The sequence below is a fragment of the Dermacentor variabilis genome, chromosome 2, assembly GCF_050947875.1.
Source record: "Dermacentor variabilis isolate Ectoservices chromosome 2, ASM5094787v1, whole genome shotgun sequence".
NCBI lineage: Eukaryota > Metazoa > Arthropoda > Arachnida > Ixodida > Ixodidae > Dermacentor > Dermacentor variabilis.
This window is the reverse complement of record NC_134569.1, coordinates 162,012,572-162,036,758: the sequence shown is the minus strand read 5'-3', so window position 1 is coordinate 162,036,758 and position 24,187 is coordinate 162,012,572. Positions and strand designations below refer to the sequence as shown.

At 47.5% G+C, this 24,187-nt stretch overlaps 1 pseudogene; it reads right to left on the bottom strand.

The window, feature by feature from the left end:
* Positions 1-22,181: 22,181 nt before the first annotated feature.
* LOC142570517 (uncharacterized) lies at positions 22,182-23,346 on the bottom strand (annotated as a pseudogene).
* Between the last annotated feature and the right edge of the window lie 841 nt (positions 23,347-24,187).

The window sequence follows — 24,187 nt, the reverse complement described above, 5'->3', positions numbered from 1 at the left end:
CGCAGCACAGAAGGAAAGAACAGTTTACGAAAATCGCAAAACAAACGTGAGCGGCGGCGGCAGATCTCTCGTAGCGTCGTTCAGTAAAGCGCAGGACGGAAAGAGGCATGCCAGCACGTCAGCACGCCGGTCCGCAGCTCGGTTGGCTCGGTCTCCGCCCATGACGTCCTCTCGCCGGTTCTCTCCTCTGCCAACGTCCTCACCCGGCGCTCCGGGAAGCGATGGGGGCGTGTCCGCGCGGGTGATTTAGAAAGCGATTTCCGCCCGTTATATTAACAAAATGAAAAAAAAAATTTCGGAACCGTAAATTATTAGGTCTGTTCTTCCCAATCCCAGCAATTCATAGAAATTGAAAACCGTTTCAGCTTCCCTTTAAGTCATCTTTATCTCTCTCATCTTTTGAATCACGAAGAACCATATGATTGCTTTGTCTATTTCACAAGATAATCCATAGCACGCGCCCGCCCACTCTGCCGTTCACTCGTCCATCTCGTACATCTCGGCGTTTGCATAATCATCTCAGTTTCCAGCGTATCTTTGGCCGAACAACTGCTTTCAATTCTTCCGCGTTGCCGCGTGCCATTCAACATTGGAATAAAATACCAAACGACAGAGCTGACATTCTTGACCCAGTATCCTTCAAAGCATGCTTATGCATAATATTTCCATAATTCGTCACAACTAAACCATACTGCGCACCTAAGTAAATACTTGTAGCGAAGTTTTATAGGTTTTTCTTTTTGTTTTGTTTGCATGTTTCTTTTGAATTGCTTTAACACTATTACAGACTTGTTCTTTCACCTTCACCTGCTACCATTTGTATGATTTCTCGATACTCCTTTTTGTTACTTCACACAGTCGTTTGTTTCATTTATCGCGTTATTTATATGGTTAGATATTTGTTCTTTCATGTTTACTCGCTAACAATGTATAATTTCTTTTTACTCCTTTCTTTTTTGCTAATTCCCTGTATCCTCCCCTCATGTAATAGTCCTTCGGGAGCCTGTGAGGTAAATGAATAAATAAACTGTCACATCGCGATTCACGTATGCCGACGATCACATCACGTTGCCACCCAAGGGCAGCGTGCTAGCCCTTGTCAAATGCGAAATGGAGCACTACGCCGATGACGTTGCTTAGTCAAACATTGCCTTGCTTTTTCAAGGCAACACTTGCATAGTGAGATGGCTTCTTCATGTGCGAAAGAAATGTTCAGTTGTTTGGCTGACAAACTTTGGCCACCGCGACTATCGGCATTGACCGCGAGGAATGAAAATCACCTTTCTTCGCGAAATCATTGTTGTCACCTACATTGTCGCCTTGGAAATCACATCGTTTGAGTAATCTGAGTTTCCCAACCTAAAAGAACTTATTCATGTTAACACCACGTGGCAACCCCATCAGAAAGACCATCTAATGATTCTGGTGAATGAACGTCGTCCGAAGTACGACATACATCCACATTATTACGAACGCGTAAGCATTAGTTAGCCAGCATCCTTACAGTGTCTTCAGTGTAAAGGAAAGCAATGAAGCAGCAGGTGAGAGATATGCGCCAAGATGGCATCATACAGCTGTCTAAAAGTTCGTGCCCCTCCCCCCCCCCCATAGTGTTAGTAAGAACGATGGACAACTTCTACAATGTTGTGTACATTACCGAAAATTGACCTGTCTCACGAAACGCGATGTTTGAGTATTGTCACGCAGCGTCTACGGATTGAATCGCCAACAACATGCCAAGTTTTTTCTTTGCACCTGAAATGCGGCCGTAGGCAATTCGAAGTTGATGAACAGAATTCTGAAAAAAAAACAGCGTTTGTGGCTCCTGACAGGCTTTATGAGTTAAAAATTTCCCCCTTCGGTCTATGTTTCACACCTTCCACGTTTCAGGGATGATGGATGCCGACATTGCTGAACTCAATTGGCAAACCTTTCTCGTATATTTGGACGACGTCGTCGCGCTCTCGAGCACATTTGACGAACATGTCGCACGAATCAAGAGCATCCTCGCAGCGGTTAATACAGCCGACTTCATCTTTTCAAGCCTGAAAAGTGTGACTTCGGGTTCCAATAGCTCAAATTTTTTGGTAATGTAGTTTTTCATGAAGGAGTCCGAACACACCCCGACAAGTTAGCAGCCATCGCCGAGTTTTCACCACCCACAGACAAGAAGGCTGTCTAGTGCTTCCTTGGTTTGTGCTCATATCATGCGCGTTTCATAGAGGGATTCTAAAGGATTACTCAGGATCTTATACAGCTTACATGCGGCAATGGGCTTTTCATTTGTTCGGGCATGAAACAACAGTCGATCAATGATTTGCACCAGCTTTTGCAAGCTGCCACAAGACTTGCTCATTTCGACGAATACGTTGACACAGAAATGCATACTGACGCCAACAATGCGGACCTCGGCGCATTTCTTGCAGAGTGAAAAATGGTGTGGAACGCGTCATTGCCTATGCAGGCCGCAGTTTCACCAAGACTGCGAAAAACTACTCAACCACTTAAAAAAATAATGCCTACCGGTTGCTTAGACAATTAGCAAATTCCTACCCTACTTGCATTGCAGACCACTTAAGGCTGTCAGAGATGACCACACATTGTGCTGGTTTGCCAACATCAAGGATCCTTCAAGTAGACTAGCCCGTCGGAGCATGCACTTACAAGAGTATGACATTACCGTTATCTACAAATCTGGAAGAAAGCACAACGACGCTGACTGTTTGCCACGCACACTACTTCCTGCGACTTCATCTGACCCTTACAATGACTTGCCATTTGTCGGCGTTGTCGATGCCATAAAGATGGCTGAACACCTGTGCGCTGACCTTCAGTTGCGGCGTTGATCGAGCACCTTCAAGGATTTGAAACTGTTTTACCTCGCTAGCTTGGTACTTTCTGCAAAAAACTTCCATTACAGGAAAAAGTATGAAAAGCGGTGCAGATATACACCTCCTTGGCGTGCCATTGCCGCTGCGCCAATAAAATTTCACAAGCCTACCATGATGAGCCATGTGCTTGTGATCTGTAGTTTGCTAAACCGGTAAAACAGAAGCTTTACCACAGTGGTTTTCTTCTGAGCAATGGCGCATGAAGACGTACCGCGATTGTCAGCGCTGCAAGAAAGCGCCGGCTAAACCGGCAAGTTTTCTCTACACTGTGTACCCTCCTCAAGCGCTGTTCCAAAAATAGCAATGAATCTACTTGGTTAATTCGCAGTGACCTGTTAGCGCAACAGATGCATAGTCGTCGCTACGGACCACTTAAACCGGTGAGCCGTAACCGAGGCTATTCTGCAAGAAAACTCTTATGAAGTGGGCAAATTCTTTGTCCGCAACATCGTCCTACGACATGGCACACCCTCTGTACTCATCATTGATCGCGGTCTAGCATTCATAGCCGAACTTGTGTAGTACGCTTTGCAGCATACGCACAGCTCTTGCCTCAATAGCGCTGCGTATACCATCCTCAAACAAATGGAGCATAAGACCTGTGACGAGATTTTGCTAGATGTGGCATTCGCCTATAACAGCGCTGGGCAGGAGAGCAGACAGCTTACCCCGATCGAACTTGCGTACGTGCGCCACGACACGTCACCACTTCAAGGCATGCTACATGTGGACGGTAATAGCCCGACCAGCTAACACGTAGAAGAGTTCATACAAAAAGTTGGCAGTGGCTTAGCTCGGCTATGCCAGGATAGACGTAGCGAAAGCTAATGCATAGCATGGTTAGTCTTGGTTAATCTTGATTGCAAGTCTGGGCTAGTCTGGTTGTTTAGCTATGTTACGGCCAGTCGTTCGCCGCGCTGTTCGTCTGTTTTTTGGGCGATTCGTTTCCTCTTCATCTCATTCCGATGTCGATGCCAGGCATCCTACTGCTTATCATAATTGTCGCCTCCATACTGCCGCCTCAACTGTGGTAGCGGCGCACGCGAGCTCTCATTTTCCATCCTCCGACATGTTATCAGGCGTGGGCTGGCGAAGCGAGCGGAGGTGAGCGCAACGACGAGGAACGCGGTGTAGGAACGCGGTGGGACGAGGTATGCGGTGTGACGCCATGTGCCTCCTCGGAGCACGACCACGGTGAAATCTCAAGTTCGCGGCCCGTAAAGCTTTCGCTTTGAAAGCCGAAGAAGCACGCCAGCTTCCTCGGCATCATGCCCGGAGCTAACAGCGTACCAGCACCATTCGATACAATGAGGGTCGGCGTGACGTCTACATTGTATTAGAATCCTGGAGACTTATTACAAGCCTGGACCCCCATCCGTCACCGGTGTTTCTCGGAAAAGTGGCTACGCCGCTATTTCGGTCCCTATGAGGTTACACACCGCCTTATTGAGGTAACCTATGAAGTCGTCCCCTATAGTTATGACCCCGGTTCGCTCTGTCCTGGTTCTCACGCCGAAGTTTTTCATGGGCGCAAGAAGCGGTACTATGCGCGTACGTGAACGTCAAGATTGCAAATCAGGAGCTCCATTTTTTCGCCGCCAACTCCGCTGAAAAAACATTTTGACGCGACCGAGATGGTCGCTTTTCGCATGGAGGGCAATCGACACAATTATGTGGGGCTTCCCCACTGCAGGAAGCCGCGCTCAAAGGTCGACGCCATGAAAGACTTCGTTTACTGCGCGCTATCCTTATGGTCCACTATTAAAGAGACAGCGTCTACTTTGCCGGTCTCCGTGTTCAACCTACGTTCATGTATGTGTTGCCTGGTAAGCGAGGCTCCCGAGAAAAAAAAAGCTGACACATATCATTTTCAATGATTGTAAACGCTAGCGATAGCTTGCATTTGAGGCCCATGTTTGTGCAAGCCCTTTAGTTACGGTAAACCTTATGGGCATATTAGGAGGTGGCGCTAACCGGACACTTTTGTCGCGTTTTAACACGTACTTAAAACAGGTCACATTTTGTCATAATTAAAAAGCCAGGGAGAACGACCGCCTAATTTGGTCGATTTCAGTCGTCTATTTTTCTTAGCACGTTCTACGCAAACGCAAACTCAAATTTTATAGTGCCAGCTACATCGTTTGTAAAACAGGCCAATCGTCAGGACACCAAATTAAAGCAATCAAGATTGAATACAATGGCAATACGAGCGTCAGCACTCACAATCTCAAGTTCTTTAAAAGACAAAGAAAATTGATATGGTCTAAAGGAACGTCGTTGTTGTTTGTGGGCATAATAATACGGTATATCCTCTTTATTGTGCAAGCACATGCCTGGGCATATAACTCCTATAGCAGTAAAACATAACGTTTACTGCATTACTACCCCATGTAAAAATTAACTTCAGGAGAAAGAGCGCCAAATAATGGGCATTGAGATAAGTAAAGACAACTGCTCTGTTTTCCCTTTTCTCTCCTGCCGCTATATTGCACTGCGTCCACTCAAGCCGTGAATCAACACGCACAAATGCGTATGCTTCCTCAAATAAAAATTAAGCCATTCATTCCTAGCTAGGGAATAAGGGGAAGCAACAGCTTTGCCTTCCGACGTGCTTGGGTCATAAATGGCACCATCGCCCATACATATGCAAATGGGTTCACTATTTCTTTTGCGATTTGATACTGCACCATGTTGTGCAGACAAATGTCATATCCATTTTAAGGGCAACCTATCCCGATGCCATTTTACGCTGATCTTTTCCCGTTGCAATATATTCTGGTAAAGTACTATATGTATATTATTTATCACATACTGCGGACCGAATTCGGTCCCAGCAGGAGAGGCAGAATACAAGAATGAAAAAAAAATATTCTACCTTGAAAAGAAAAGCACGCGTATTTACAAAAGACACTAAAAAATTACGGTGCATGTTTATTAAAAAATGAACGAGATATTGCACGCATAGAAAAAGCCATAAAGGAGAAGGAACCCACAATGTCAACAGCATAGCATATCACAGACATTGCATTCTGACGGTCCTAAGCACTGATCAGGGGCAAGGAGGAGAGAAGCACGTGGCAGTGCATTCCAACCTGTGATTGCATTGGAGAAAATTGAATACTTATGAACATTTGTACGAGCAAAAATATGTTCAACAAAGTGTTGATGCCTATGACGAGATTTTTCAAACGATTGTTTACTTATGCATTTTGGTAAATTTGTATTTTTGGGGGAAATTTGCATTTGAATTTTTTGTGCAAGTAGTGGCCGCCGCTTCATGTAGACCGGCTCATAAAATATAATTGAGCTATCTGCCACAGGCAACTTTTACTAATTTTGAAAGTGTTCGCTGAAACACCATATATATATATATATATATATATATATATATATATATATATATATAATGAACGAGGAGAAAGGGGGTAAACAGAGGGGCCCGATTTTTATTAACCATATCATAAGCAGGCAACAAACAATTACACTAAGGACAACATAGGGAAAATTACTTGTACTTCCTAATTGAAATAAAGAAATAATAATGTACTGGAAATGAAAGTGCATGAAAAAAACTTGCCACAGGGGGGATTGGAATGCATCATGTAACCGCGCAAACGACAACGAATGAGGAAATAAACCCACAGGGCAGGCGCGGAACTTCAACTGAGATTTACTCTGGGACAGCCCACATTTATACATGTCCAAAATCAAGAAAGGGGCTGACAGATGGAATAGCACACTGTGGTATAAAGTTTGTTAATAGGGATAAGGTGCCTCAGAAAGAACGTTCCGATAGGGGGACCTATCTTCGTGAAAGGCGGCCTCGTCATCCTCGGCATGTTAGTCTTAAAGGGCTAGTGCAGTGACGTCACGTGCGGGTGTTGTCGCTGGCGGCTGGTTTTAAAGGGAGAGATTTCAGAGGTAATGAGCGCTGTCGTCCGACGTCTGTGAGTTTCGTTCACAAGACGAGGGTACAAGAGCGGGAGAGTGGGTAAGCGGGGAGAAAAGAAAAGAAAGAAAAGAAGAGAAAAAAAGCGAGGGTGAGACCAAGACGAAAAAAAAAGAGAGGAACAACAAGAAAGAAAAAAAATTAAAGAAAGACGGGGATATCGGAGGGCGTTGGGAAGGCGAGAGGTTAAGGAACATAATCAGGGGTGTCGTTGGCGGCATGTTTTTGTGGGATTAGAAGAGCCGGTCAGGCGGTCAGTGGGCGAGTAACACAAAAGACAAAAAGAAAGAATACATCACAGACTCCCATCACGTCCCATGCGACAGATTCTGCATGGCAAGAATAGGGATAGCGTACCAGGTACCCTTCTCTTGTGGCAGCAGCTACATAGGGCAGGCGGGACGATGTCTAAACGTCAAACTGCAGGAGCACCGCGCAGGGGTAGACGGATTGGCGGCGACGGGGGGGGGGGGGGAACTGGCTGACCATTGTCGCCACTGTCGTGTTCCACGCCTAGGTTCCGCGACACTAAAGTCTTCAAGATGTTCACGTCGCAATTGAGCCACGAAATCCCTCTCCCTGTTGAATACACAGGTGGCGAACGATCCCACGTCTTCGAATTACGCGTGATATGCTCTACCAATTCAGCTGCCGCGGCACCATTTCCCCAGCCACTGCCTTGGCTATTTATGATTTACTACTAGACTATCCCTGGAAGTGTTAGCCAGCGTCACGTGACCACTCACAAATCTTCGCGGCGGATGTGGAACATCGTTCTACCGCAAAAGGCGTCACGAGTACGGGATCCTTTAGGTGAAGGCCACTGGTCAATAAACCCACACATGCTGCCTGAAGGCATGAATGTTGCCGGACTCGAAACCTTCGCTAAGTAATGAACGAGAAGAAAGGGTATTAACCGGGGGGCCCGATCTTTATTAACCATATCATAAGAGGACAAAAAAGAATGGCACCAAGGACAACATAGGGGAAATTATACTTACCAATTAAAATAAAGATACGATAAATTAATGGAAATGAAAGTGGATCAAAAAGCAAAGACCACCAAAAAACAGCAACCACCACTCACATACCAAGGGGTGTGAGTGGTGATTACGTACGTGATTTAAACTACAGCCATCAAGGTTACCTTTCCGTCAAAGTATACCTTAAAGGAAGTGGTGCTTAGTATTGTTTTGCTGGTGACTGTCGTGTATAACATTCAAATCATCAATTTTGGATATATTTTGCAATGACTACTTTTTGCCTTTTACCTAACATATTATTGCCAAAAATCACATGTATACGTTTACCGTAAATTTCATTGCCTGTCTGACATGCAGAAATATTTAGACCGGAATATTTGAAGAAGTGAAAGAACTTTTACAAAAGAGCATTTTACAAAAGCAGCATTAGCAAAATTTTTTTTCTAAGAGATAAACAAGTACTTTAGAACCTTTGAGCCAAAGGCGCCATTTCAGACGAAATTTCGCTAACACAAATTTAGCAGGCAATGCGCTTTCATGACCGACAAACATGCCCTCCCTTTCACTGAAAGGAAGATGGTGAACGAGTTGGAAGGAAATAACTTTATAGATTGCGATACATAGATTACGCTTGCTCAGAAAGCAGTTATGCTTAGAATGCTTATGGCATCACAGTACCATAACTGAAGTTATACAAAACGGACAGTGGCAGCTTGTATATCTGGTTGACACAAGTTACGGCCACACATTTTGCTTCCTGGCGAACGTAATGAGTAAACTTTCAATTTTAGTGACTGAGATAAGCGCTTAACGTTGTTAACAAACAGACGTCGCTACCGCCCCGTTTTGCTTGAAGACACGCAAAGGCCACAGAATAGCTGCGACGCACAACGGCTTTCAGAGAAATTACCAAATGCTTCGGCGAATAATATCCCAGAAGATAACGACGAGAGCTGAGGCAGTTAGCGCCGTTTCCCATAGATGGCGGCAGCCTCTGCAGGTGAGAGATTGTGCTATCGTTTTGTATTAGGAGCCTCAGGGACAAAACACTGATCGTCAAACCTGCAGCTCTGAGGCTGCTTCATGGCGATAGGGCTGCGTCTGATCAAAGGTTCTATGTACATTGCCGCTGTAACAGACCTCCCGACAGTTTTTACTGTGATGGAAAAAAAAAAGCTCGAAAATGAGTTTTCTGTGCCTGTTCGTTTCTAATTTCTATTGCTGCGTCGTTGACTTCATCAAATCATTGCCCTTATCACGCAGTCACCGTACCTTTACAATCTTCCGCACGTGGAGAAGAAAAGCGAAGCTCGGCCCACTACCATTGATACAGACTAAAGTCATGCGTCGGTAGAACCGTGGCAGAGCATAACACGTTAAACACTGGCCTGCCATACTACATTTGCAATTTTCCCCTTTTCCTTGAGTTTCTGTAGGCAAGACAGAGTCAAGGTTAATAATAATATTTGGGGTTTTACGTGCCAAAACCACTTTCTGATTATGAGGCACGCCGTAGTGGAGGACTCCGGAAATTTTGACCACCTGGGGTTCTTTAACGTGCACCTAAATCTAAGCACACGGGTGTTTTCGCATTTCACCCCCATCGAAATGCGGCCGCCGTGGCCGGGATTCGATCCCGCGACCTCGTGCTCAGCAGCCCAACACCATAGCCACTGAGCAACCACGGCGGGTCAGAGTCAAGGTTGTGGGACCTGTCAATATAGAGGTTGTCCCACATAATTTCAGCCAAAGCTTTAAAAATGAAAGGAACTCCGGACGCGAGTTGAACCGATCGCATAATGTTGGCACTGGCCTGGAGTTACTCAGGCAATTTTTTTAATTTTTCCCTTAACAAGCGGATTTGTTATGTTTCATTATTCAGCTTTCTAAGTATTGGCTACTAACCCCAAGTGTGATACACATAGTTGTGGAGCACTTTGAGAAACCTCAATATAAATTGTTTCCAACACGATATATCTCACGTGGTCCTTTTTACCGCGTTACAAAGAAAGCCCGCGAAATAGTAAAAAAAAAATACCACGTGACGGGGCGCTTGCGCAATGTTATTCCGCTGCTCTTAAGCGTGCGATGGATGAATAAGATCGGCTGCAGCGAGGCTGGCCCGTGACAGGGCGTTATGCCTGGTGTAGGTATCTGGGCATGCGGCTCTTATTGCATGACGGTGCAAATGCATGCTGCTGGTCAATCGTTACGGAAGCTATCAAGCGTCTAAGGCCGTGAAAAAGAAAAGACAAAAGTAGCATTTTGATTCTGCTTGAAAGAAGGAAAGGGCGAAGCGCCTGAGAACTATGGAAGGCGATGACGGCTGCTACAGTTTTGCCTTTGTGCACAAATGGCCTCGTAGTATTTTTAGAATTGAACGATGGTGCCACAACTCTAGAGCTTAGGGCTCGAATAACAGTAGATAGATCACACGGGGACAAAACTACCTAATGGTAAAAAAACCTTGGCTATATTCAATGAAGATTACGCATGTCTTCTTCAGACGATGACTCTTTTCGCACTGGCCCCGTCTGCTCTCCTTCTCACACTTACTGCCTACCAGATGTTCTTTTTTAATCTCCCACCCCGCACGTGCGTATCGCTTCGTGGTCGCAGTATCGGGTGGGCGCGTCTGGCTTCACACTGGTGCACCGTGACCAGTGCGTCAGCATCTGAGAGAGTGCGCCCGCAGGCTATTCTAATTTACCGGACGTAGGTCATACCTTATGTACCTCGTTTGAACCAATCCCAGCGGACTGCAATATATCGAGTGCTCCTCAGGCACCCGTATCCCTGCGTGTTTTCCACAAGAACGCTATGTGGCTGTGACCAAAGTTGAGCAGCAGATATGGTTTATTCCAATGAGGAAAGAGCGGATATGGTTTTGACTCTCGGTTCGTCAAGTGGACGTAGAAGGCACGCAGTTGAGCTATTTCAATGCTGGCATCCAGGGGCTGTATTCTATAACGATTCGCTATGGAACCGGTTTGGTCTGGCTGTTATGTCAAAGTAACGTCACTCGGAGAAAGAGTGGAATGCGCGGTCTGAGGGAGACCAATGAACGAGGGGCGTTCTGTCGCAATGTCACGTCGTCCTTTTTATTTGTACTTTGGGGACGATTTAGTAATTGATGGATGTTTCTAGTACGGTAAAAAAGTTTGTACACAACACTTGCACATTTAATTTCGAGTAATAAGTGTGCTTCCGACGCAGACAGCTGGTGGTGGAATCTTATCTGTGTTGCTTTAGTTTTTTTGTCACTAGGTGGTGCGCCATGCCTTAAGAAATCAAAGCGCTTCTCTATATCGAGGCCGCAGCTCTAATAGGATTTCGTTTAGCTGCGGCTGAGCTTCTTATCGTGGACAATTGCGACGAGAGTTCCGTCCACACATCCCACAAATTCGAGAATCTTGCCGCGCTCAAGGAAACGTTCTCGACTGCGGCTTTCTCCAGTGGCGTGGAGGAAAATTTCACACCTCTTTTTCGTTTCCCTCAACCTTAATGAGCCTATCGACGGCGGTAATAATGCGACTGACTAACGGTTGCGACGACCCAATAGCTTCTACATTGTAGACGCACCGCTGAAAACAAACCGTAGTGAAGAAAACGTAGCGCGCACAGCACTTACGTCGCAGGGTCAACGCTACTAAAGCTTGTGGTCCGCGATATTTTAGCTCGTCGCCAATACATCGCATTCTGTTTTTGGGGCACTAAAATGCCTTCGGAACTCGCCTTCCCTCATGCCGTATGCGTTGCATCGTTTCTTCTAGTCATGTCGTTGCCTTTGGCCAACGCTCGCCAGCAACATAATCACAGAAACCAATATCAGCATTCATCTCGTCGCGCCGGCCAGCTCGAGGCTGCACACTTGAAATAGTTTACACACTATCGGTTGCATTTTGTCCCCAAACAATAATCGTCATCTTTCTTGCCCGCATTTTCCTTCCTTAACGCTGCGAGCCCCGTACTTCTTTGTCACGAACACCTTGCGCGTTATCAGCTTCACACAGCATTCTCTAGAGGAAAGTAGTGACGGCCGAATTTTCAAGAGAAGAAACGCAAGCAAGGCAGACGGATGATTATTGTATTGGGACAAGATAAGCCCCAAATGGTGTAAACTTTTTTTGGAGTGTAGCAGACAGCCACGATTGCACTAGCAACCCTCAAGTTCATGCTCGCCGCCGCGCGCAACCCTCGAGCGAACCATTTCTGCTTGGTTCCTTTCGTAGCAGACGACGAGTTCCTTTCCAGATGATTCACATCCTGTGTTGCGACAACAAAATTTGTTGTAACGCCCACCAGCGATGACAACGAAGCGGCGACCAATGGCGTTCGTGAGAGCAAACTGGTTACCCCCCCAAAGCGAACCGTTACAGAATACAAACCCAGGTACGCGTCCCAGCTCAATCAGTCTTTTACGAAGACACGACATAAATCTTCATTCCTGGGCGAGGACGTGGAGATAGATATTCTGTCAAAGTTTTCTTCAGACCCACATGCAAGTGTTAATAGTGTGAGTGCTGAAGCTGGAGTGTCAAAGTCTTCAATGTGGAGAGTACTAAAGAAGAGGCAACTTCATCCATACCATGTGCTGCTGGACCAGATGTTGCAGCCCCGCGACTTCCAAATTCGAAAGAACTTTGAAAACTGGATCATAATCAAGACGCAAAAGGACCCAGGCTTTGTTAACAAAATACTATGCACCGATGAAGCTACCTTCTCACTTAGTACCCAAGTGAACATCCACAATGCTCTCTATTGGAGTGACTAAAACCCTCCCTGTGTTTTGAAGACACAACACCAATATCAGCGGTCGGTTAATGTGTGGTGAGGAACTTACGGTGGCAGTCTCATTGGCCGAGTGTTTTTTGATAACACGCTTACAGGCGAAAGATACGTCAACGACATCCTTTATTAGGCGGTTGAGGATTTTCTTTGCGAAGTTCCATTGGCTATGATCAAGGATATTTGGTATCAATATGATGGTGCTCCCGCGAACGGCAGCAGTAAAGCTTGCAAATGGCTACATGAAGTATTCCCGCAGCAGTGGGTTGTGCGGCATGGGCACATTGTTTGGCCGGCATGGTCGCCAGATTTGACTGCCCTCGATTTCTTCCTCCGGGGCTACGTCAAGAATCAAGTATACTGAACACCACCCCAACATCAGAGAACCTAAAAGAAAGAATTAAGACAAGTCTGCAATTCCATCCCTGATACCATGATCAAGAACGCGTCGGAAAATGTGCGTATGAGATGCCAAATGTGCATTGCAGGAGATGGTGACCTCTTCGAACAAGCATTATAATCAAAAGGCTCTTTTTAGATTGAAAGTCACTTGAAAATCATTCTGGCCCTAACGCCGCTTCCCCACCCAACCCCATTACACTCCATAGGCAGGCTGCCAGCTCTTTCCCCTTTCAAGCATAAAAAAAGCTATGTTCTTGTTCTCTTTTGTCTCGTCAGATGCTTTATTGCTTAGGCACCACTCGTCCAGCAACACGCATTTGCGCCGTCATGCAATAAAAGGCGGACGCCGATATACCTACTCCAGGCATGACGGCCTGTCGCAGGCCGGTCTCGTGTCAGCCGACCTTGTTCATCCACCAAAGGCTTGAGAGCAGTACAATGGCAGTGTGCAATCGCCCCGTCACGTGGTATTTCTTTCATATTTCGTGGGCTTTCGTTCACTTGAATTGGTGACTACAGACTTGATACGAAACCTGATAGTGGCTTCATGCATGACATTTGTGCATGTTTTTCATCAGAGCGTTGAACTTAAGTTAGGGGGCTTTACGTGCCAAAACCACTCTCTGATTATGAGGCACGCCGTAGTGGGGGACTGCGGAAATTTCGACCACCTGGGGTCCTTTAACATGCAACTAAATCTAAGTACGTGGGTGTTTTCGCATTTCGCCCCCATCGAAATGCTACCGCCCTGGCCGGGATTCCATCCCACGACCTCGTGCTCAGCAGCCTAACACCATAGCCACTAAGTCACCACGGCGGGTGAGTGTTGAACTTACTTTCCCCTTTGCGCATCCCTCTTGCTATGTCGTCATCATCCCTCATTACACATTTATGTCCCCGTTCCTCCTCCCCCTGTGCAGAGTAGCAGGCTAGAGCGCCTTAGCTCAGGCCGAGCTCTCTTCCTTCTTTCAAATAAGTTATCTCTCTCTCACTCTCTCGTGGGCTTTGGAACGCGGAAGAAAGGACCATATGAGATATATAATCTTGTACACTTTTTGTTGAGAGGTTTCTCAAGGTGCACTAGAGCTTCGCGTATCACACTTTGGGTGTGCAGCCAATATTTAAAAGTTGAATAATTAAACGTAACTAATCCATTAGTTAAGGGGAAAATAAGAAAAATAGCCTGAGTAAGTCTACGCCTGTGCCAACATTATGCATTTGGTAGAGCAATGAAGGGGGCTAGTTGGCGAACGTTCATGGTTATATTGCGCTCAGTTTTACAGAGACGATATTAAGTGAAGCGTCCGTCCACGTCCCGTCCTTCACTTAATATCGCCTGTGTGAAACTGACCGCAATATAACCATGAACATTATGCATTTGGTTTAACTCGCGCCCGGAGTGCCCTTCATTTCTAAAAATTTGGCTCAAGTTATGTGGGAGAACCTGTATATGGAAGGGCACAGCAAGAAGTACTGCGAAAGATGAAAACGACGTAAGGGAACAGGATAGGCCCTATATACCTGCCATGTATTTTAGGCAATGTTTATGTACCTTTTTCTCCATAACTGGAGAAGTTACAATTCTTATACTAACATTGTGGTCAGAAGCTCTTCCGCGTTTGACTGTAGCAGATTCATCACTTAATAGTGCAATGCATATTTTTGTTATTTTATTACTGCTGGTACCCAATTATCACTCAGTACTATAGGCATTAAATTTCGTGTTGAAAAAAAGTATTTCACTATACAAGAATAATTCTGCTACGGTATATGCCACAATCTCTGTTTTAAATATTGCCTGACAATTATGTTCGTAGCACATGCGGTTGCTGAGTTAAAGAAACAAAAGCATTAAAAATAGTTTTGAGATAATTGCGTGTTACGTGGAAAAAGCGCTTTATTACAAAAGTGCAATGAAAGAACCGCAAATTGACGAGCCGTTTCTATAGGCACCAGTTAGATACTCATTACTACAATCACTTTTCCTTTTTCTGGTTAGACGTCTTTCCTTCCGAGCCGCTTTCATCGCCTGCTGTGCAGACCTATCAGCGAAGTACCGTCGGCGTTGGTCAATGTCGCGTAGCCCCTGCACTGTGTAGCACCCTGGTGAAATTCCAAATGAGTTCAACACATTGACTGCGGCTTTACGGCCATCATTAAATGCAAGCACCGCGTCAAGCGTGGATATCTTTAGTGTTCGATTTCCAAGGAAAGCATTTTTGGAGAAGGTTCCCAAACGACATTGTTGAAAGACTCTTTGGGCTTTTGCATTTTCTCAAGGAGGCATTTAGCGAGTAGCTCGAGCTTAGCTAGCTGCTGATAAATGGGCGTCACAGCCTCCAGATCTGCTACGCGAAGGCGTTCCTTATGCGCATTCGGTTCACCATTCAGCTGGGTTTTGTGGAATTTGCACCAGGTGTCGGCGTCTTTCGGGCAAAGACGTGGGATGGATTGATATCCGTTGATGCTATGTGAATATGTGTGGCCCAGACACCCTTTGGCATGTCCTCTAAACGGCCCGTTTTTCTTCTAATGACCAAACAATAGTAGTTCAAAAGCTTTTCGAGAAGGGCATCGCTCAGACGTCCCCAGCCAGATATGCATTTCCCGTCAGAAAGCTTTGATGCCTTTGCCTTCTTTCTTCAATTTCCCCAATCTTGAGCCCATTCTTTCCTGAACATGTCCAATGCACTCCAGCTTGCAAATTGTGACCTGTCCATACGGTTTTGATGCTTGCACTGCAAGGAATGGCTTGCTGTCACCGTCACCTAAGTACTTGACATGTCGAACAGCACGGTGCTCCTCACGTCTTCGAAATATACACAAAGCTCCCGCTGCATCCATACCACCACTAGTCCCCTCGTAGTTCTTATAACATTCATGTCCATGCCTCTCAAGCGAGGACATGCCATTGGTGGTATACTTAGAGCAATACTTGGTCATCTCGTGCACATAAACCACTTTTCCATTATGAACACTTGTTGGCGAGACTAGGCCATTATTGTAGGGGCGCCCTCGGTTTCGCCAGCTTCCATATAAAGCAACTACAAGATCTTTATCATCATCATTGAAATCAGTAGCTTCTTCAGCGATATGTTTCTTTTATTCTTCAGGTGCCGCATTGACGTGGATAAGCAGTTCTTCATAATATCGCGAAAATATCGTTGGTGGCGTGCGCAGTTTAGCATAGAGCACGGTGTCCTGCCAGCAGCTGCTCCATTTCGAATGCATCGCAATGCATAGGTAATACTAACGTTTGCTTCGTAGCAACCGGACGTTGTATTTTTCGATGTGGCAAATCGATGGGAAAAGGAGCACTTCGTCCAATCGAGGGAGTAAGTGCAGACGACGCCTGAGCGCATTGTATTGTTTTCTATCAGTTGCATGTTTCCTCCACACAGTGTACCACACACCTTTCGGCGACAGCTGCACTCAAAAGGTCAATGTCAAGCAACGCATAGCCGCAGTAAGTAAAAGTCACCTTTTCATCGTCCATGCACGCTGGCGAATGTGGGAGCTTTGAAGAGAGACTGTACTGGTGGTGAACGATTGGCTGGCTGTGGTGCTTCTCTGGGGCGGTTGGTTTACCTTACCACTCGACGCATGCTGACTGCCGCGGAAATGACGCTTCATGAATACCGCCTTCGAATTCGGCATCGCATGAGGTTCTAAGCTGGGGGCTCCAAGTGAAAAGGAGTCGACTTTGTCTTGCCATATGACGCCGATCGACAACACGTCAAAACAACGCTCTCCAAGCGCTTTTGCCTGTGGCTAGAGATTGATTTGGCGGAAAATTTATTGGTTGCCAGACGAAGGATTTTATTCCTGATAAATCTGTAAAAAGAAATTGGCTCCGCTGTTTCGGATCATTTTCAGCTGTCCACGGATACATTCGGCAGAAGGCTAGATGGGCCACCGTATGGGTATCGGAATATGTCATTTTTTTGGCGGAAATAAGTCACGCTGAGACAAATAAATGATTGATCCTTCTTTTTCAAAAAAAGGCCGCGGATTTGAAATTGCGCGAAATACAAAATATGATTTTTTAACCTGCCCTGTTCTCATAAATTATTTCCCGACCGAGTTAGTAACTGAAGTCCGGTAATTTTATTTCTTTGAATGCTTGAGCTAGCGCTGCAAGGGGAAGGGGGCATGGGCTTTTTCCGTAAGTTTTGACCTCTATTCTGAGAATACCAAGCCATAGGTACGTAAATCTTTGTTGATATACGACACATAAATATTGCGGCAATCGGACGAATAATGTATCGTGATTTTTTTTATTGAAAGAAAAACTGCAGCTTGTCAATGTCTTCATTGGTCTTGTGGGGCTCTTGTACGGGAAGCTTGCAACCATATCACCTACATTTTGCCAAGGCAGCTGAGGGATGCGCATGCATACCTTCACGACTTCACAGACTCCGCTACAATTTTACAGGATGTCACGGCTCCAAACGTAGTATCAGAGCTGAGTCCCACCTCTCAGGTTACAGAGAAGAGATTTAAGTAAGGCATTGAATACGTTTACGGCGTCCCAATTAGATCGTACTCAGGAGAGAACTTGAACCACCTATAAACAAGAATTTCGTAAATATATAGAAGCAAGTTAAAAATGGCATACGACCTCACCTTGGGCAGATGAACCTATCTTTCACGAGGCATTTCTACTGTTGTATCCCTAAATGCGCTGTGCATTGTGCTATAACCAAATAATGAAGCGATCGATCATGACAAAAATTTAGAGAGAGAGATAAAACTTTGTTACGTCCTTGATGGGGTTCAGGGGTGGCGGGGGTCGGGAGACTAACCCCCAAACCCCCCTTCCTCAGACGGCGGCCAGTCCTTGCTTTCTGGCGGCGTCTTCGGCCATCCGGACGGCCCAGAGCTGCTCCTCTGGGTCCAAGCTGAGCAGCAATGTCTCCCATTGCTCGGCCGTAGTTATGCATGTGTTAGTGTGGGAGGTGTTGGTGGGTGAGGCTTTGGGGCATTGCCAGATAATATGATCGAGGTCAGCGCGGGCCTCGCACGCTTTGCAGAGTGGAGAGTATGCATCGGGGTACATGCGGTTGTAAAGCACGGGGTTCGGAAAGGTTCGTGTCTGAAGGAGTCGCCAAGTGGTAGATTGACACTTATTCAGTGTTTTGTGTGCTGGGGGGTAGCGTAACCGCTCCCTGCGGTAGTGCAGGAGAATTTCTCTCAACGTGACCATTCGGTCCCGCGCGTGACCGCGATGCAGAAGAGAGGGCTGGTCGGGATCGGAAGACGCAGAAGAAGGATGATGCGCCCGGTGTGCGAGAGCTCGGGCGGCATCGTGGGCGGCTTCGTTACCAGCCACACCCGAGTGACCAGGGGCCCAGATGATCTGCACGCGGCGTTGCCTTGAGCGAGGAGTGCCAGAGAGAATCTTCTGTGCTTCGGGTGCTATCAGTCCTCTTGTGTAGTTACGAATGGCCGTTTTTGAATTGCTTATGATGCAGTGTGCATTGGTAGCCGCGTAAGCCAAGGCGATGGCCGTTTCTTCTCCTACTTCGGGTTGCGTGGTGAATATTGATGCGGCCGCGGCGAGGCGGTACTGCGAACCCGCGACTGTGACGACCGCCATGGCATTTTGGTTGGGGTATTCTGCTGCGTCGACGTAGGTTACGTCAGCGGCTTGGTCGTAGCGCTTTTGTAGTCGTTTAGCTTGTTCTGCACGTCGCTCCGGATTGTGTTCAGGGTGCATATTGCGAGGTATGGGTGGGATAACTAGTTGAGCACGAATGTTTGGAGGGATCGGTACTTTTGGTCCGAATTGGGTGGTGTAGGTTACGCCTAGGGTGCCTAGAATGTGCCTGCCCGTGGTGGAATTGGCGAGTCGTTCGTATTGGCTAATACGCTGCGTTTCAATAAGCTCGTCTATGGTGTTATGGATGCCGAAGGCGTCCAGTTTCTCGTTAGAGGTGGTGATGGGAAGATGTAGGACTTTTTTATAGGCCCTCTTGATCATGGTGTTGAGTTTGAGCTTGTTAGTTGCATTGAGGCTAAGGTACGGGGCGACATAGGTGATCCTGCTCAGGGCGTAGGCGGTTACCAGGCGTATAAGGTTGCTTTCTTTCATGCCGTGATGTCGATTTCCGATGCGTGCAATCAGGCGAGTGGTTTGGTGTACATGATTATCTAATTGCTTGAGTATCTCCGTGTTTCTGCCGTTATGTTGGATGCGTAAGCCAAGGATACGAATGCTAGGTACAGTAGGTATGCGTTGCTGGTGCACGTGGAGTTCTATCTCGGGCGGGTGAGGGTCTGGGCGTCGACATCCCCAAGTAGGCTTGTACAGAAGGAACTCCGATTTCTGTGGGGAGCACGCCAGGCCGCGCGGTTCTAGGTATGCAACGACCTCGTTGATGGCTTGCTGCAGCGTGTTTTGGATGTCCCCGTCGCTGCCCCCGGTGACCCACAGGGTGATATCGTCTGCGTAGAGGCTATGCTTGTGGTTGGGGATGCTAGCTAATGCAGGCGGTAGTCCGAGCAAGGCCACGTTGAACAGAAAAGGGGATAGAACCGATCCTTGCGGCGTGCCTTTGCTGCCGAAGTGAATAATTGGCGACTGCAACCCTCCGATGGTAATGGTGGCCGTGCGACCTGTAAGAAAATTCTTCACGTAGTTATATGCTCGATGACCAACCTGAAGTTGTGCCAGTTGGTTCAGTATGGCCTCATGCGTGACGTTATCGAATGCCTTGGTTAGGTCTAGTCCCAAGATGGCTTTGGTGTCCAGCCTGGAGCTTTTGTCGCCATCGATAATTTGGTGCTTGAGCTGAATCATGATATCTTGCGGAGAAAGTTTCGGGCGGAAGCCAATCATGGTATTGGGGAAGAGGTCGTTGTCGTTCATATGTCTGTGTAAGCGTGTGAGGATGACGTGTTCGAGGACCTTTCCGACACATGAAGTGAGGGAGATAGGGCGGAGGTGTTCGAGTAGGAGGCGCTTCCCGGGTTTGGGAATCATAATAATTTTGGCTTCTTTCCATTGTGAGGGGAGGTTTCCAGTTTCCCAGTATGCGTTAAAATAAGCTGTGAGGGCTAGTATAGAATCCTCATCTAGGTTGCGAAGCATTTTATTAGTAATGCCATCAGGTCCCGGGGCCGAGTTAGGGCGGAGTGCGAGGATGGCTTCCCGCACTTCTTCTGCTAGTATGGGCGCGTCCAGGTGGTTGTTAGCGGTGCCTGTGTATGCTGGAGCGGGTGTAGTAGGTTGAGGTCCTATGTATCGGTCTATCAGCTCTTGAAGAACTTGTGCGTCCGTGCCCGGATGGGTGTGAATAATTTTTTGCAAGTTGTGCTGTTGTGTGTTCTTGCTGTTGGCCGCATCGAGGAGGTAACGGAGGATATTCCATGTTTTGTGCAGGTTTGGTTGCCGCTCCATGCTGTCGCATGTGCTGTGCCAATCTTGACGAGTAAGTTGTCGTGCGTAGTCTTCGATGTGAAGGGTGAGAGTACTAATACGTTTCCTGAGCGTTCGGTTGAGCTTGTTGTGTTTGTATCTGCGTTGCAGACTGGCGAGGGCTTCCCACATATGCAGTAACTTGCTATCTGCCTCCTGCAGATTAGCTTCCTCAGGCACCAATTTAGTGGCTTCGCTCGCGTCTTGCAGCAAGGATGCGACCCAATCTTCGAAAGGGGGTTGGGTACCCGAGAAAGAGGTGAGGGCTCTGGCCTGCCGGAAAGCGTCCCAGTTCATTATGCGGAGTTGACGGCCCTTAGGCTTTCGCGGGCCCACTCTAACTTTTGTTTGGATTAAATAGTGATCGCTGCCCAAGTTGTCTTGTGTGTTGATCCAGTCTGCTTGTGGAATTCGTTTTGCGAATGTTAAGTCCGGTGTAGTGTCTCTGCTAACGCTGTTTCCCATACGGGTGGGAAAAGTTGGATCCGTGACAAGAGTAAGACCTCGATTCTGTCCGTCAAGCCATAGTTGTCTTCCCTTTCGGCGGTCCATTGGGTATCCCCATGCCACCGCAGGGGCGTTTCGGTCCCCTAGGATGAGCAGGGGGGCTCCCGTAGCTACTTGATCTGCTTTCGTGAAAAGTCGTAGAAACCTATGTTGTTGTTTGGGGCTGCTGTACACATTGAGGATGAAGAGACTCTGCTGCTTGCGCCTTGCAGATGGGATGATCTCCAGGAAAATGTGGGCTGCTGTATCAATGCCTGTGTGATGCTGTATAACCGGAATGTTTCGCTTAACTAGTGTGGTTACTTGGGGCCTGCGGTTGTCATAGCAAACTGCGGTGTATGCCGCGTATCCCGACAGCTTAGCCGCTACTCCGGTCTCTTGTAATGCGATAACTTTCGGGGGAAGCATGTGGTGCGAGAGAGGTGATATATTGCTCTAAGTGTGCTCGTTTTCGCCGGAAGCCCCGGCAGTTCCACTGCCAAATGCAGTAGGTAGCACGTTCTGGGTTACTCGCAGCCATCTTTGTCGGGACGCGAGTACGGCTTCTTTAGGGGACCTGCTCTGGGACGGAGTAGGGTGTTTTCCAATTCTGTCAAACGGGTGTTGTGATTTTGAGCCAGAGTCACGACCATGTCTTGAAACACTTTGCGCGTGTCGTCCATGTTTTCCTGTCGCTGTTGTTGTCTTGCCGCAAAGGCTTGCTCAATTCTGGGCAGTAGTAGCGTTTCTAGTTTCGCAGTAAGGAGGTTGTCCATTGCGCGTTCGAGATCATTTGCAATGGAGGCGTCGAGCAACGTGGCAAGCTTACAGTCTATTGCTTCGTTGAGGTTGCGTTCTATCCGCTGTTGCAGCTCAGTGAGAGCCTCACAGTTGGCATTTCCTTCTGAAGTGTAGGCTGGTGGTGCCGCTGTTGCGATTGGTTCGAGAGCTTTGCGCTTGTGCGGGGTTGGTTGTTGGGTGGTTTGCGGGCAATCTATTGCAGGGACAGGAAGGTTGTCTGCATTTGATGGTAAGTGTTTGGCTTGTGTGTCTGCAAGTTGTGATTTGAGCTTAGCGTTTTCTGTCTTGAGGTCTTGTATCTCAGCACGTAAGGATCGGAGCTCATGCATGAAGCTGTGCATGGTACCGTCACTAACTGTGTTCACTGGGGTTGCTATAGGTTGTGAGGTGTGACCTGTGTGGGAGACAATGCTGGCCCAGCTTACCTTGGGGGGTGTGTCTTGCACTTTAACTGTTGTCGTTCAAAGGCTTGCGTTTCCTAGCTGCTGCGGGGGTGTTGAATCCGGTCCGCTGCGGGAGTGACTGCGTCCTTGTGACTGACTGCGACCTCGGGAGCGGCTGCGTCCACAAGACCGACTGCGTCCGCGTGAGTTGCTGTGTTCGGGAGCCTGCGGTTGTGATGTCGGCTTCGGTGTTGGCAGAGCTGAGTCTCCATTTGCTGAAGTCGATGACCCCGTCTCCTGGTCCGCTCCTTGCTGTCCCAGTCGTAGGCGTTGCCCTCGTCGTTGGAGTAAGAGGTGTGGTGTCTGGAAGCGGCGATGGCAGGGCTTATCACCAGTCGGCTGGCCTTTGCCGCAGAGCGCGCAGCAAGGGTGACAGGGGTGATCAGCCGGTGGATTTACTGTGTCACAGCTCTTGCATTTCTTCTGGGTTGGAGTGGGGCATACATCGGCCCTGTGGCCGACGGTCCCGCAGATGTCGCAGACCTCGATGCGCTTCTTATGTAGATAGCATTTCTATTCTGCTCCGCGGTAGTAGACATGGTACGGTACTTGCTTTCCGTCGAATACGATGAGCACTGAATTAGTACTGCCCATTCGCCGGGCCTGCAGAATCGTAGGGTTCTTCTTGTAAACGAGACTCTTGGTAATGTCTTCTTCTGTGTCATATGCAGGGATGTTATGTATGACTCCTTTGGCTGTGTCCTCCGGCGGTGTGACGTATGCTGTGGCTGCGTAGCGGACTGCTCCGATGGGGAGGCTGCGGATGCGGCAGTATTTTTCGGCGTTAGACATGATTGGCGTGCTAACTACAATGACGTTATTATCAGGTGCATGAGCGGTAAATGTCGTCCTCTGCTTCTTTGGTTGTAATGCCCGTGATCTGTAGTATTGAGTCGCGTATCTGGGCGTCTCCTAGTTTGGACACGTTGAAACCGTCTCTTGGGCATATGACGATCTTGATATCGTTCATCGGAAGTCGTGGTTGTCGTGGTGCGCGTGGGCGTAGTGCGGACTGCTGGGTACTCTTGGTGCGTGCGCTTGCTGTTGCACGGAGGGAGCCATGTATGGGTAGGGATGATGCCTGCGTAGTCTGTCGTTGCTTACGGTGGCTGACAAGCCACCCTACCTCAACGGTAACTTCTTCGGGGGCTATTTCCGTGCCCTCAACCTCTACTACCTCCATAATGAGGGGAGGAGCTGCGCTTACTTGATCTCACGGGGATGCGAGTCGTTGGGCGAAGTCCTCGGGAGCCGGGACTGCGGCAGCGACGCCGCGCACCTTCGTAGCTGCGGCGCACCTGTTTCTCGGCCAGACAGAGCAGCTGAAGATCTTGTTAGGGTTAGCAATCTTGTGGTCGTAGAAACTCTTGTCCTGGGTCCCTGGCGTCGGGACTGGTCTTGATCGGTAGCTGACCACTTCAGGAAACTGGTTCCGACGTTAGTTTGAGTCCAGCGGTGATTGTTTGGCCACAAGAGTTTGAAATATACGGAGCCCATACGAGGCGCATGCACTCCGTCAGCGTCGTCGTCGTCGTCCCCACAAAAATTTAGAGTGGATGGAACCCTTAACAAGTATTCACTTGATGTAAGCAAAATACTTTCAGAGTACTGGTGGACAAAAGCAGGGAAGATAGGGATATGGCACCGGATTCGTTACAGGCCCAGGTAACTACTGGCCTCTCCTGGCCCCAGAAAAGTTTGAGCGTGGCTGGAGTTTTAAGAGGAACCTCGAAACTTCAACACCGTCATTATAATGTTCTAGAAAACTTTCCCTACGGAACCATGAGAGAGGCCTTACTGAATCACTGTGCGTCTTCAAAGAGACTTGGCTTGCTGAATTTAGGTTCAAGAAGAATCCTTTTTGTGTTTGTCGAAATATGTTTGTCAGAATAGTGGGCACAAAAATTTAGAGTGCTACAATTTTTCAGTGCTACACTTAAGGCAATAGTTTCACTACATCGCTACACGTATTGGCCAATCCATGTTAAAAGCTAAGAAATTCTCAGAATTGTCTAACAATGCGT